Source organism: Pimephales promelas, chromosome 2 (genome assembly GCF_988280905.1).
Source record: "Pimephales promelas chromosome 2, fPimPro1.hap1.1, whole genome shotgun sequence".
Lineage (NCBI taxonomy): Eukaryota > Metazoa > Chordata > Actinopteri > Cypriniformes > Leuciscidae > Pimephales > Pimephales promelas.
Genome location: NC_142770.1, coordinates 41423004 through 41437719, shown reverse-complemented (window position 1 = coordinate 41437719; position 14716 = coordinate 41423004). Strand labels below are relative to the sequence as shown.

The 14716-nt window shown below is 35.5% G+C and overlaps 1 long non-coding RNA gene across 1 annotated transcript; it reads right to left on the bottom strand.

Moving 5' to 3' along the window:
- Positions 1-7893: 7893 nt before the first annotated feature.
- Positions 7894-10373, bottom strand: LOC148997424 (uncharacterized). The gene is made up of 4 exons (XR_016147295.1): positions 10254-10373; positions 9199-9327; positions 8648-8722; positions 7894-8538 (listed from the first exon to the last, which is right to left on the bottom strand). It is a non-coding gene; the product is annotated as an uncharacterized LOC148997424 (long non-coding RNA).
- Positions 10374-14716: the final 4343 nt, after the last annotated feature.

Sequence of the window (14716 nt, the reverse complement as noted above, 5' to 3'; positions counted from 1 at the left end):
TAAAATAATCCTAACAGTTTCAATAGGGTCCTCGCACTGTTAGTGCTCGGGCCCTAATTAACACAGTTCAAAAACTGTAAAAGGTTTGGTTATAAGTTATAAATTATTTTATGTTAAATATATTACTGTCGTCGGTGAACTCATTCATAGTAGCCTAGTAATGCAAATAAAAATGCATTTAGGCTACAGACCTATTTAAAAGACGCTTTTATCCACAAAAAAGAACAAAGCAATTCGTCAAATGTCAGTCTTAGACAATAATAATAGGCTACGATTCTAACAAACAAACACAGGTTTTAACGTATATCCAACTGTTTGTGTGCATGTCACTGCCGCGGCCGCAAACACTTGCATGTTCCTATCAACAGTGGAACAATTTAAAATAATCTAGCATTTCTGGTCATACGGAAAAAAAAATACATAATACATAATACATTATTTGCAACTACTTTTATTTGTGTAAACTCACAATAACAAGAAAACGTCGTTATTTTTCAGACACAAGCCTATAAATCACCTATAAATCATCTCTCACATGCTCTTCTCATTTAGCACTGCGGGCAAAATATAGTTTTTAGAAAGCAAAATCTATTTTTTTTTTTCATATTAATTTGCGAATATTTTAAATGTTTAATAAAGGCAAAAAGTCAGCCTATGCGTCAAAATCTTGCTTAGGCCTATTTGTGATAATCTCAGCCCTGTTTTATTATTGTCTACAGTAGGCCTATTATGACTGACATTTGACGAATTGCTTTGTTTCTTTTTTTTTATAAAAGCGTCTTATATCTAAATATGTTGCCTAAATGTAATGTTCTTAAAGGAACACTCCGACTTTTTGGGACTTTAGCCTATTCACCTTACCCCCCAGAGTTAGATAAGTCCATACATACCTTTTTCATCTCCGTGCGTGCTATAAGTCTGTTTGACGCACCCACCGCTAGCCTAGCTTAGCACAAAGACTGGATGTGACTGGTTGCAGCTTTCATACTGATCCAAATGAGTGGAAAAATAACGCAAACGTTTTATTTTTAAACATAAAAGCTGTCGACCAAGAGCATGTAACGAGGTTCGATCTTGCGTCGTTTGGAGGTATATGAGGTTGAGGATGATGCGTTAACCACACAGCTATCGCTGGACTGCTAATGCGCTGTCGTCTTATAGGCTACGATTGTAAAGCCTCATTGATGTAGCCTAATATGTTTTGACTGCAATGTTTTAAGGGTTCATTATTTTTTTCAATTTAATTTCAGTATTGTGATTAATTAATTAATTTAACTACGTTTCACTTGAATTAATCTGCTACCATCTTTCAATCGCTCTGAAAGAGCCGCGGCGCAAAAAACGGACACTTTTCAAAGTCTGTGATTGTTGCGCCTCTTAGCGGCCAAAGGCAGCAACTACACCTCAACTTTTACCGCCGCGGCAAACCTGCGGCGGTAAAAACCACATTCTGGTTGTCTACCTACTGTACTTCAAAACAAAGCAATAGCCTTGGCTTGTATTTGTGGGCGGCTGTGGCACAGTGTGTCAAAGTGTCCTTGGGCAAGACACTGAACCCACACTTTCCCCCCAGTGTGTCATTGGGTGTGTGAATATGTGGGAATCCAATCTCCAAAGCCTGTCTGCAAACAGTTCTGTATGAATGTGTGTGTAAAAGGGTGGTAGTGAGGAACATTGTAAAAGTACTTTGAGAGGTCCCAGAAAGTCTAAAAGCGCAATAAAAGTGCAAGTCCATTTAACATCCATAATTGCTTCAGCCACTTAACTGAACAGGTTGAATTTGGGATAGTCATCTATATGTGGCTTGCCTTTAATTTATTTTGTGCAAAGCTCTTGCTCAAATATAAATTAATTATAATTTGGTGCATGTGGGTAACATGAGACTAACTGGATGGATTAATTGTTTAGAATCAAACTAAATAATGATATGTCGCATGCTGCATAAAGTTTAAACATACACGCTAAACAGCACAAGGGAACAGATCTACTATGAAAAAAAAAAAAAAAACTAACTGAGACTGAGTTTCACTTATCAAAATGTGCTATCACATCAGGTCCATGAGAGGGCGGACAATTTTTGGTACTGAGCTTTTAGTTCAAGTTTTACACTTTGTGTATTTTATCAGTTATGTATTGCTTAAGGCAGAAAAACCTGACTGATGATAATGGAGAGACATATGTTGGACATAATCACCAATTTATTCTGAGCCAGGATTTCCTTTTTCTTTACATTGAATTTTGATTAGATGTTGACATTGTGTTGACATAAAGTAACACACATTGGTTAAAGGCATTTACAAAAGTCCAAAGACTTGAGAGGTCTTTCATGACTACATTTTTAAGACAATTGCAGCAAATTGCAGAGGTCTTTTACAATGGATACCTTCAGAGCAGAGGTATAGACCATTTCACAAGATGTAAACAAGACTGGTCCAGAAGCACTTCCTGTTTCAGTTTGTAACTGTTTTCTTTATTTCACATGTAAAGAAAACATCTTAAAGATGTTTGTTTAACTTTTTGATTCAGTTTTAAATGTTCTGTTGGTTGTATTTTATCCCAGCTTTTTTGTAGTGTTAAAAAACTGAAACAGGAAGTGCTTCTGGACCAGTGTTGTTTACATCTTGTGAAATGGTCTTAATGGCTACACCGTAGGTAATGCAGATTCAAACCTTAACCAAAATATTACCATAGGCAGGCAATTGACTGTTATCAGGCTACTGTAAGTTTATAAACCTACTGAATGAATGGGTGGCTTGCTGCTCCTCATTGCCCTTAACCTTGTCATGATTGTTTTGAATTAAATTCATGGCTGATGTAAAGACCTAAATTAATAACAATCTCTTTTAATTACAGTGGGAAAACTTGGCCGACACAGTGGGTGACGGAGGAGAACACCAAGAATTAAGAAAATGTTCAATTCCATTGTTGTTTATGTTGTTATACAGTATATTAAAATACTTTTTCAAAAGCCTTAAAGTTGCCTGAAATCTTTTTTTCAAAAGCCTGAAAGTCTCCCACTTTGTAGAAAACCAGAGAACACATGCTGTGTTTGTAAGACTCTATGGGACTGACAGGAAGAACGAAAGACTCGGACCCGCCGAACCCGAACTCGAGAGATGAACTAATCATTTCTCTTTCCGGTACTGACAGCATAGACTCTATGGGACTGACAGGAAGAACGAAAGACTCGGACCCACCGAACCCGAACTCGAGAGATGAACTAATCATTCCTCTTTCCGGTACTGACAGCATAGACTCTATGGGACTGACAGGAAGAACGAAAGACTCGGACCCGACCGAACCCGAACTCAAGAGATGAACTAATCATTTCTCTTTCCGGTACTGACAGCATAGACTCTATGGGACTGACAGGAAGAACGAAAGACTCGGACCCGACCGAACCCGAACTCGAGAGATGAACTAATCATTCCTCTTTCCGGTACTGACAGCATAGACTCTAGAGTTGAGCCGGATACTCGGCTGAAACGAGTATCCGGTACGGATAAAGCACTTTTGTCGAGTACAAATATTATACGAGTAATACGAGTATGTACTCGCTCATCCCTAAAAAGCTTGACAGATCAACTCTCTCCTTCACACAGATAGCTAGATAGATAGATAGATAGATAGATAGATAGATAGATAGATAGATAGATAGCGCGTTGCCACCACCTGCTGTGAACTTGATCCAGAAAGTCTACAAACTACCCTCTCCCCATCCTTCTTGAAGTCACGTGACTCAACCAAAACGTTTCAGTTTCACATTATTCTGGCGAGATCTAAACATTCTAAGCAACAACGAGCAAGTGAGTGATTATGTACATTCAATGACCGAATATTATGAAAATAAAATATATGTTTCTCTCTAGAAATGTAATCAAAACTTATTTTCATGCAGAAACTAAGTCAAAACATGCAGATAGCAGGGTCCATGTTATAGCAACCAAAACGTTTCAGTTTCACATTATTCTGGCGAGATCTGAAAAATATTTGCAGTAACGAGCAAACAGGTGATTATGTACACTCACTGAGTGGATATTATGAAAATAAAATATATATTTCTCGCTAGAAATGTAATCAAAACTTGTTTTTTATGCAGAAACCAACTGAAAATATAGTTTTTTTCACTAAACATGAAAGAAATGTCTGCCATGTTTTTTGTTCTCACAGCCGTAATCTTGAAAGTCACGTGACTCTGACGGAAAACAATAGTAGAAGAATAAGCAAAAAAAATGTAACAGTCATACAATTTAAGAGCCATTATTGTAACCCCTCTACGTTTTGCACTTTGGACCAACGTAGTCAGGGTACATTTTTATATGAGACTGGGTTGCTGTGCGACAGAGAGTCGCGTGGGTATGACGCAATCGTTAGCCTACTTTCACTAAAACTGCTTCTACGGGGCCATAACATAAGCTACAAGGTAATGGAGCTATTTATACATTGTCGTGTTTCTTTAGAAATAAATAAAGGACAAATGGGGTCTTCAAACACCTCAGATGTAGAGTTATTCGCTGTCAAAGTGACGCCAAAATGAATGGGAGTCAATGGGAATGCTAACGCAAGTGAAGTTCTGCTACAAGATGTCAGCTCCCGCGAGGCTTCAACTTCCGGTCGATGGATTACCCCTTGGTCGGCACCAGTCTGTCTTGTCATCTGCACTACACTTCCCAAGATCCTCTTGTCTTCACTCCTGAACTCACTCCCTCATCAACCACCTGTACACCGTCTTCATCATCTGTGTCACCTGTTTTCACCTCATTATGTTTGATTCCTCCTTGTATTTAGTTCCCTCTGTTTCATTCAGTTATTGTCGGTCGATGTTGAATGTTACCCTGTGTTGCACCCGTTTACCTTCTTCTTGCCTGTTGTTTTGGAATTAAAAGTTATCTTCGTGTTAATCTGGACTCATCTTGTTCCTCTGCCTGCACCACTCTGTGACAATAACATAATGATAGGCAGCTGTGAGGGAGGTGATCAGTGTCCATGGAAACAGATTGATGGCGGGACACTCAGACGAGGAACACACCTGGCAAATCAAAACAAATAGACAGTCCAAAGATGGTGACAGTTACACACTATACAAACAAGGTTAAATTATATACACAGACATCCTACGACGACGACAACAACTTTATACGCATTTTTTGTTGAATTGGCTGACAGACTGAAATGACTATTTGCTCAAAAATAATAAAATACACTTACTGGAGGTGACGTTGGATCGCAAACAGTAGACGACGATCCACACTTGAGGATTAACTTTGAAGCAAGACCTACTTTGAACTGACACTTGTTCACAAAACAGTCAGTCAGGAAATGATTCGCTCAAACATGAACTTTTTTACGAAGGAAAGGCGCCACTTAAACTTCCAAAATACAATACATCCACTGAGTTTTCAGTGGCTCTGATGTCGGAAATAAGTGAAAACTACTATGTATGTCATTATTACATCCCATCCCACAACAGAACACTTATGATTCTAGGAGACATTACCGTCTGTCTTTGAAACAATGGAGGATGGTGTACAGATCACCGAGGGCAGGGTCTATGCCACAACCACACTGTCAAACAAACCCCTTGCTCAATTCTACAAGTACACCTGGCTGCAGCCTGCAGATCAGGGCGGGGCTACACCTGGGGCGGGGCTACACGTGCAGCCCCACCCAAAACGCTTCTCATTGGTTAGGAGCAAATTGATGACGTCGATCGAGGCGGGGTCACACCTGAGGCGGATAAACTGTGGGATAAACAGGAAATGCCGTCTCTGAATATTCGCGCGCGATTTTCACGTTTTTTTTCGTCTTAAAACCGCGTGCTTAAATTTGAAACAATGCTTTAAGAAATTTATACTAGTGTATGGTATTAAACTCTAAAGTAATAATGAAAGCAGTAAAAGGAGTAGAGCACATATCCATCGTTTTTACTATGCTTAATCTAAGGTAAACTTTTAAAGAATTACTGTATACTTACTGAATTATGTATACTGGATGCTCTTAGAAAAAAAGGTTCATTGGGGTTCTATATATGAAGCATAGGTTTCTTTTCTCAACTCCAAAGGAACTTTTATGCTAAAAAAGGTTCTATAATGACCAGAAAGAATCCCTTTGACACAAAGGTTCTTTATAGGCTATTATTCATTCATCTATTACATTATTCTGCAACATTTTGTAGTTGTAATTAAGTTATTGTTTATTAAACTGTTGTAGTAACTTAATGTCACATTTTAATCATGCTGATTTTTGGAGGATAAAAACTGAAATGTCACTCTCCGTGTGATATTGATTAATTATATTTTTTAACCCCCATATCACATTCTGTTGCACTTCACTGTGTAATTTACTGTAAACATTAATGGCACCATATTAATTTCTTATGTTAATCCTTCCTCTGTAATAGTTGTTTATTTTTGTGCATTATATAGGCTATTATGAAACATTTATGCCAATAAAGTAGTTTGTAGTTAAACCAACTACATACTGTACATTGTCAATCTCTGTATGCATGCCAACACAAAAAAAAAAAACTCATACCAGTGATAACTTTTATTTCAAAACAAGAATAATTCTGTAAAGAGATATATATATACACATACAGATAATCACATACATCAACTGTACACACACACACACATCTGTATAGCACACACACACACGTTCGTGCACATGCATGCACACACCTGTATATACACACATATACTTAAGCACACACGTACGTGCACACACACACACACACACACACACGTCCACACACACTCACACACATTACTCAGCCTGAAATTCCCCTCCATCATTGAAAAAACAATCAACCGAACAATCTCTTCTGCCATCCCCAACATATCCAGGTGGGCAGTCTTTGTATAATTCATTGCAGTGCAAGCAATGAGTCAAAGAGTACGGCACCCAGAACTCTTGCCTATATTCTCTGGAAAATGCAGTCCAGTTCACAACACCTAATTTAGATAAAATACAAAACAAACAATTGAATATTTTGAATAAAGGCATTAACATAGTACAGTCATACAAGGAATTTAATTTTTTTATAAACATTATAGGAAAATGTTAGACAAGATATGAGTGTTTTTCGCTTTGTCTGTAAAGTACTAAGTTTACTTACTTTGTTTATGAAAAACATACTTTAATTTGGCTTGAGAAAACCTATCCTAAAAGTTTGAAATAGCTTTAAAGCCTTTTCAGTTTGAAGATCAAAGTAGTTTTCAAGCTGAAAGTTTGGAGGCAAAAGTTTAATCATAGACAGACTTTCTCATAATTTTAAATAACTTTAATCATAGACAGACTTTCTCAAGTACCTTTTTACAGTGCTCACAACTTAGGTTTAAAGAACTTACTGTCCAGCCATACAAAGTGGGCCTCCTCTCTGAATTTGGGCTCACTGACAATTTCTCTGAAAACCTTACATGTCAGTGAAAGTCTCCAGAAAGCCACATCACCGTCGTCTGTGATGACTCCCATCAGGATCCGCCACAGGATGTCAGGTGGCATCTGTACAAAGTAGCCAACAATCAGTCCAAAATGTAACTTTACATACACTGAAAACCCTAATAAGTTGATTTAACTCAATTGATTTGAGTAAACTCGTTCCCTCAATTTAATTGAGTAATGAGAACTCCCAAAACTTGCATAGTTAAGTTTACTTAACTTGGTAGTTATGTAGACTTTACTTAAATTGTTTAGTTCACCAAACTTGACGATTATTTAATGTACTTAAACAATAAAGTTCACTTAACTTAGTGTTAATATCAATTGTACTTGTATATTTAAGTAAACTCAACATGAAAATTTAACTGTAATTTTATTTCAAAATTTTAAAGCTCATATTTTTGACTGTAAGCTGTGTGCACACTGCACTTACATAAAACAATGAACAACATATTGATCCTTTGAGTCTTTATTGACCAAAATTTCAAATGGAAATGAGTCACACCCTGTACATAACTCTAAATGTGGCAACAGTATCCAACATTAAGTAGTGCACTATCAATTGTACAACTCTGATCACTTACACATTACATTTAAGTCTCAAATTTTTGTAAATGTACTGAACATGTACACGTAATGTACATTGTTTTTACATTTTACTTGTTTAAGCTTTATGAAATCACAGCAAACTAAGTAAAGCATAGTGACCATAGTCAGTGTCTTTGACCAAATATTTGCACAATATTACAGTACTGTATATATCTTCTGCAAATCATTTGTAAAACATTTCTCAGAGTGGTGTTAAAGTCTCACAGTGACGTTTTTTAAACAAAAAGCTGGTTTGCCAGAGACTGCAATTTAGGCTTGAGAGAATACTGTCCCATTGACATTAGCACACGTAGATCAGACAGCGTAGATCAGACCGAAGAGGAGACACATAGCCTGTGGGAGGTCCTGCGTTTTTTCAATCACCACTTGTCCTTCAAGTATTATTCCAATCGTAGAAGTTAAATACAAGGAATTGGGGGGCTGAAGTTTAGTGTCCTCAAATAAGATGCCCACTGGCACATTAAGGATGGAGTTGCGATGATCAGACACCTAGTGAAAAAACAGACATAAATAGAATATTACGATCAGGAATCAAATGTTTATGAATTCATGTTTCTCAGAACGTGCACTAGATCTATTAAGAACACATAACACTAACCTTAATCCCAGAGTCACCATCATCTCCAAGCATGATAGGTTGTCCTCGAATCCCAAGGGTTCGGACCTCCGTTGGCTGGGATGATTTTAAAGGAAAACACAAAATTCCATTAATGCCAACAACTAATCAATATATTTGAAGAATTTTTATACGATTAAATGCTGACAAAATTAAATGCTTTTAAAGGGATCGTTCCCCCAAAATGAAATTTCTGTCATCATTTAGTCACCCTCAAGTTATTCCAATCCAAACCTGTACATTTCTTTGCTCAGCTAAATACAAAGGAAGAATACATTTTGAAGAATGTTTGTAACCAAGCAGTTTTGGGCCAACATTGACTTTTACATGCTTAAAAAAAAAAAAAAATACTACGAACATTAATTGTACCCAAATCTGTTCAATTACAAACATTCTTCAAAATATCTTCCTTTGTGTTCAGCTTTAACAAATACATGTATACAGGTTTAGAACACCTTGAGGGTGAGTAAAAGTTATCCTGTTAGTTATTTTAAATAAGACAAAACCTTTATTTATTATTAACCATTACTAACCTTTATTTGATTTCAAACGTTAGCCAAGTACTGACCAGGAGTCCCCCTTTTGGCTGTAAAAAGGTCCATGAACTGTATGTTCTGTAGAAGTAGAAATCCTGTTTTAGGTTTTTTTCTGTTGAACTTGATCTGAGGGGAGATAAAGACAGATCACATAATCACATTAGTGTGCACATAGAAATGCTTTATTGCTTAATTAGGAAACAAATGTAACTTAGAGGCTAAGAAATATTTTTAACACATTAAAGGAATAACTTAGTCCACTCAAAAATGAAAATTATCAAGTACTCATGCTCAAACAGTTTTGTGCATGGTTTTGTTTGTAGCCAAAAGTTGCTAGTTTGCATTGACAATAGTATTTTCCATATGATTAAATCGTTGGTGACAAGCGTGACGAAACATCACTAATTCGTCCTAGCTATAGTAACAATGTTCTTAAAACTTATCTCAGTCAATCAGAAATGTATCATGATGAAAATATTTGCAATTAACGTTAAAGTTACGGGTAACTGACAAAGTTTGCCCGGAAAAAATCTATGGGAAAAATAACCCACATGGTCTGTGCAGTAGCTGCCATGTTCTTTCTTGCACGGAAAAAGATCATCAAATGTGTAACTTAGCTAACTTATCTCGCTAGTAAAATAAGAAATAAGCTGTTGACATTTCAATAATCATACTATCACAAAGTCATGAAGAAAATACCGTTAATTGATGTCGAGGTTGTCAAAGTTTGACCAGAAAAAAGAAAAAAAAACATCACTAAGTTGACTGGTCTAAAGTAACGTTAGGCTAAGTTAACGTTAGTTAACTATGATCTTTTGCAGAGAAATACATGATTACACAATTGAACTAATAAATTAAAGAATCGTTTGATATCGCAGTTATCATGTCATCACAAAACCATCGATAAAACGTTATGTTGGAAAAGTTTGACCAGGAAATATTGTAATTAACGTTGGCTGCGTTCTCTTTTAACCGTGCAAGGATTTAAATAAACATAATTCAGAGTTAAAAAGTCATACAAAATAACTTTATATATTAATAATTCTACTTACCGAGAATGTTACACAAAGAAAACCTCCCGTCTTGAGATTTGAACTTGTGTCAGCAGCAGCAACAGACGATGCGAAAATCACCAATTTTGAAATCCACCAATTAGTGCATTAGTTTTCTTGTTGCCAGGCGATTCCTTGCGTGGCCAATCGCATCAGAGGAAGATCAGAGAGAGACATTTTAATTAAACCGATTTGAAATGAATTTGATTTAACGTTAAACATAATGTGTCGTCGCTGTATTTCTGTAAGTTTGTATATTATTTTTTCATTGATACATGGTTGGTGGCTGATGTGAGGAACTCTTTCATGCATTTTGTCACGTGGCATATATGTGCACGTGAAATGTATGAGCTTGTATTTTGTTTGTTTTATTGTTCTGTACATGTTGTTTACTGCATAAAAAAGGCTACTGAGTGAAAACTGCAACCCACAGTATTACAAAAACACTTGAATACAGATATTAAAGTTTATTTATGAAGTTTAAAGTATCAGGATTTTTTTTTAAATAAACGTTTATTTACATTATGATCAATAATTGTAAAATGAAAGCCATTTGTTTTCTGGTAAAATAAGAATGACACCTTGCACTTGAAGAAAGCATGTATGAATGTATCCTTCATTTCACAGTTAAGAAATTTGTGAAAATGACCTTTTGTAAGTTTTAATCATTATTTTGAGTTCACTGCACTTGGAATCTTAAGTTTTTGTATTTTGAAGGTAAATTAGTTATTTGAACTTATATTTTTGAGTGACCTGGCCAAAATGCACAATTTCAAGTAATGTTTAGTCAAGTACACTTGATTGTTTAAGTAAAGACAACATTAGGGTTTACAGTGTACAACTTCTTAAAATGGGTAACTGATAAATTTGACAGGAGTTTATACTGCCCTTACCTTGGTTAAAGAATCAGCAGGCAGGGGGGTTTCAATCACCTCTAAATTGGAGGGTAAGAACAAGAGTAGCATCATTTTCAAATCCCTGTTATTTACAGTTCAAGATTTAAAGTGGGAACCAATACCTGCTCTCTCTACTCTCCTCTTTTTCCGGATTTGCTTTCTTTCAGCGTCTGACCTTCAAATGTTTAAAATTTTAAGTCTCATGAACACAGTTTGTTCTTAATGACATCTCCCAGGACCATAATTGAAATCATTTTGTTTAGATTGATACATGTAATGAATTTATTAGCAATCTATAGTTAAAAACACTTTTTAAACTGCTAAATGTAAGCATTTGGTAATTGAAACTTCAATAAAACAAACTTTTAAACTGCTAAATTTAAGCATTGGGTAGTTGGAACTTCAATGAACAGTACATATACTGTGACAGAACAGCAAAAAATAGAGTGCAAGTTCAAAATGTGGATTAAAAAAAAATGAAGAAAAACAAACCTCAAGGGGAAATTCTCCAAAAGCAGCAGACACCACCACCTCCTGATGCAAGGCTTGTCAGGCTAAGTTAAAAATAAATAATCTGTAAGTTTACTTTTAATGATATGGGGGGTTTCCATTGCATATTTCACTTACTTCTGTAAAATCAAAGGCCCCTGCAGTCACAAAGCTCAGTGAATACTGAAATGGTAATCACTATCAAATAAGTTTGGTCAGATACATATACTGGATAAACACATAAGCAACACTTCAGCTTTATAAACTTACCATCAGGACAAAGACACCACAGCTGTTGCTTTGATGTTGTCGTGGAAGGCCCTGTTAACGTTGCCATGCACAATCCAGTCAATCCACCTTGAAAAAATAAATCAATTTCCAATGCTTTTACAAGTTATTTATTCAAATGAACATTGGTATCGTGATATCGTTGACACAGTATTCATGCCAAGGCCCAGGAGACATGATTTGTGCAATATTCCTGCGATGACAAAGACAAAACAGTTACCGCACTGCATCAAACAAAACAACACAAGAGAACTGAAATGGCACAACCAGAACTCAGCATGAGTATTATATGATCATTTTATTGACCCTTTACAAAAAAAAGTGATCTGTAAACATAATTAGATCCCAAGTCAGATGAACAAGTCACATAAAAACCTTTAATGTTAATAGCCACAATTTTATTCAAATGTGGTTAAGAACGACCACAATCTTTTTAAAATGTGGTTAAGAATGACCACAATCTCTGAAGTCCGAATAGTGCACTAAAAAACCTGTAGATGAGCATGTATTCTTCATTATTGAATGTTTTGCCGTGCTCTCCAGGCTTCATAATCTGCTGATATGTCACAATATATACACCAAAAGACAATTGCAGTTTATATATCAAATAGTATTTAAAAATTATGCAGACATAAGTTATCCCAGGTATACACTACAGATTTAGACATTTGACTTACACAAACCATCCAGTGTCCTGGTATCCATGTTGGGAAGATAAACCAGTCGATGTTTTCATCCATCTTGAAAACAAATACGGTCATCATTGAAATTTAGAAACTTTGGCTGGGTTTCATATTAAACAGAACTGACTATAATACATACAGGAAGGTGTAGAAGTTGCTCTTCAAGAGTCCTGTTTGGCCATGTTTCAATTTGATATATATATATATATATATATATAGCATGTCTGGAACGGACTCTCCAACACAAATGACCACACGACTACTCAGCGATGAGATCCAATGTTTTTTGTTTTAATCTGTAAACAGAGAGATCATCAGTGGATCAATGGGGCTTTAGCTTCTCTCTCTCTCGTGTGTAAACAGTATTATTCACGGAGAGAAGCAACATTGCGTGCGCTCACGAGCCTCGCGCACAGGTAGACTGAGGCTATTACAGTTCTTTAAAGAAAAATAAATAAATAAAACATATAAATAAAACAATAAAATTTATAGACAATAAATAAAACAAACAACAAAATAATAAATCTTATACATTCATTATCTTCCTTGTGATACATCACATTGATACTCTTATTAATACACTACAATAGTGTATAGTACATCAATTTTATACTAATTACATGACCATATGCATTAATTCAGATATTTATATGCATTATAAATATTTATATTATCAACGTGATCTCATGAGAATACGTATGTATGTGTACGTAAAGTGTCGTTCTATCATACGTATATATAATTACGTTTTATATGCGCAGAAACGTATAATACTGACGTATTTACAGTACTAAAACGTAAAATATTTACGTATTGATAGCACAAAAACGTAATTTATTTACGTATGAACAAATCCACCGACGTACACATTGTACGTATCACAATTTATGCATATTAATATCGTAGCATTATGTTTTGACTCTATTGCATCCCACTGTCTTATTAATGAAGTTTTCAGTCGCATTATTGATATAATACTCATAAATATTAACATTTTGCTCGTTTCGCCTGCATGTGTTAAACAATAGACTATAAAACCTTAAAAAATACATTCTTTAACGTTACTCGTTCAACCATTTTGTAATAGTTTATTTACCTTGAGACACATAAAGCGTTTTCTCCTATAAAACACAACAAAAATTCACAAAAGACATCAATTTTAATAGTTTGATGTAATCCAAATCTTTAGAATCCATAGTTGTTTGCAAGAAACAACTCCTAATTCAGCGATTTATCCAGTCGTGACTCGTGATCTCCATTCTCAGCAGCGACCGTAACGTTACAAGTCAAACCCCGCGCTGGTGATGAATTCAAATTCAAATATTGCGCCCATACGTCATCTTTTACGGCAGCGATATCAAACGTTCATTGGCTCTTCCCTGCTTCGTCACAGTTTGCGACATGAAGGACTGTAGACGGTTGGTTAGTTTAGTTCATTACTTCATTTGAATTTTGAAATGGAGAAGCGCGAACCAACCGAAGCCGGATTAACATTTTCATTAGTAATTTAATTTCTGCTCTGTACTTCATACAAAACTATTACAATACTGCCAGAGAGAAGACTGCGACTGCAACGCTTCATCATGTGAACGGCTTTTGGTATCGGTTTTGACATTTTCGCAATAAATAAATTATTGTGATTATACTTGTCTGTTAGTTATGTTTTTCTTCATAATTGTAGTTTTTTACGTAGTTTTAAGGAATTGTTATGGTAGGTTTAGGGGTAGGAGTAGGTGGCTCAAAATATATTTTAATGCTATATTGTTAATAAAACTGCCCTTTCCCAACACCTGTCTGTTACGTTTTATCCTTTTTTATATTAAGTATAAAATGGGTATGTTTAGGTTTGGGATTAGGGTTACGGGATCTTACATTTATCTATAAAATAGTAAAAAGGGAAATTATCCAGATATCTTTATGATATAGAATATACGTAAATAGTTTACGTTTTGTAGCTGTAAAAACGTAATAATGTTACGTTTAAATGTTGCAGATACGTCTATATTATACGTTTCAGCATCTATGCAAACGTACTAAAAAGTACGTTTTCTATCTTTGCAAAAACGTAAAATAGCTACGTATTAACAATGAGACCAGGCTGATATTA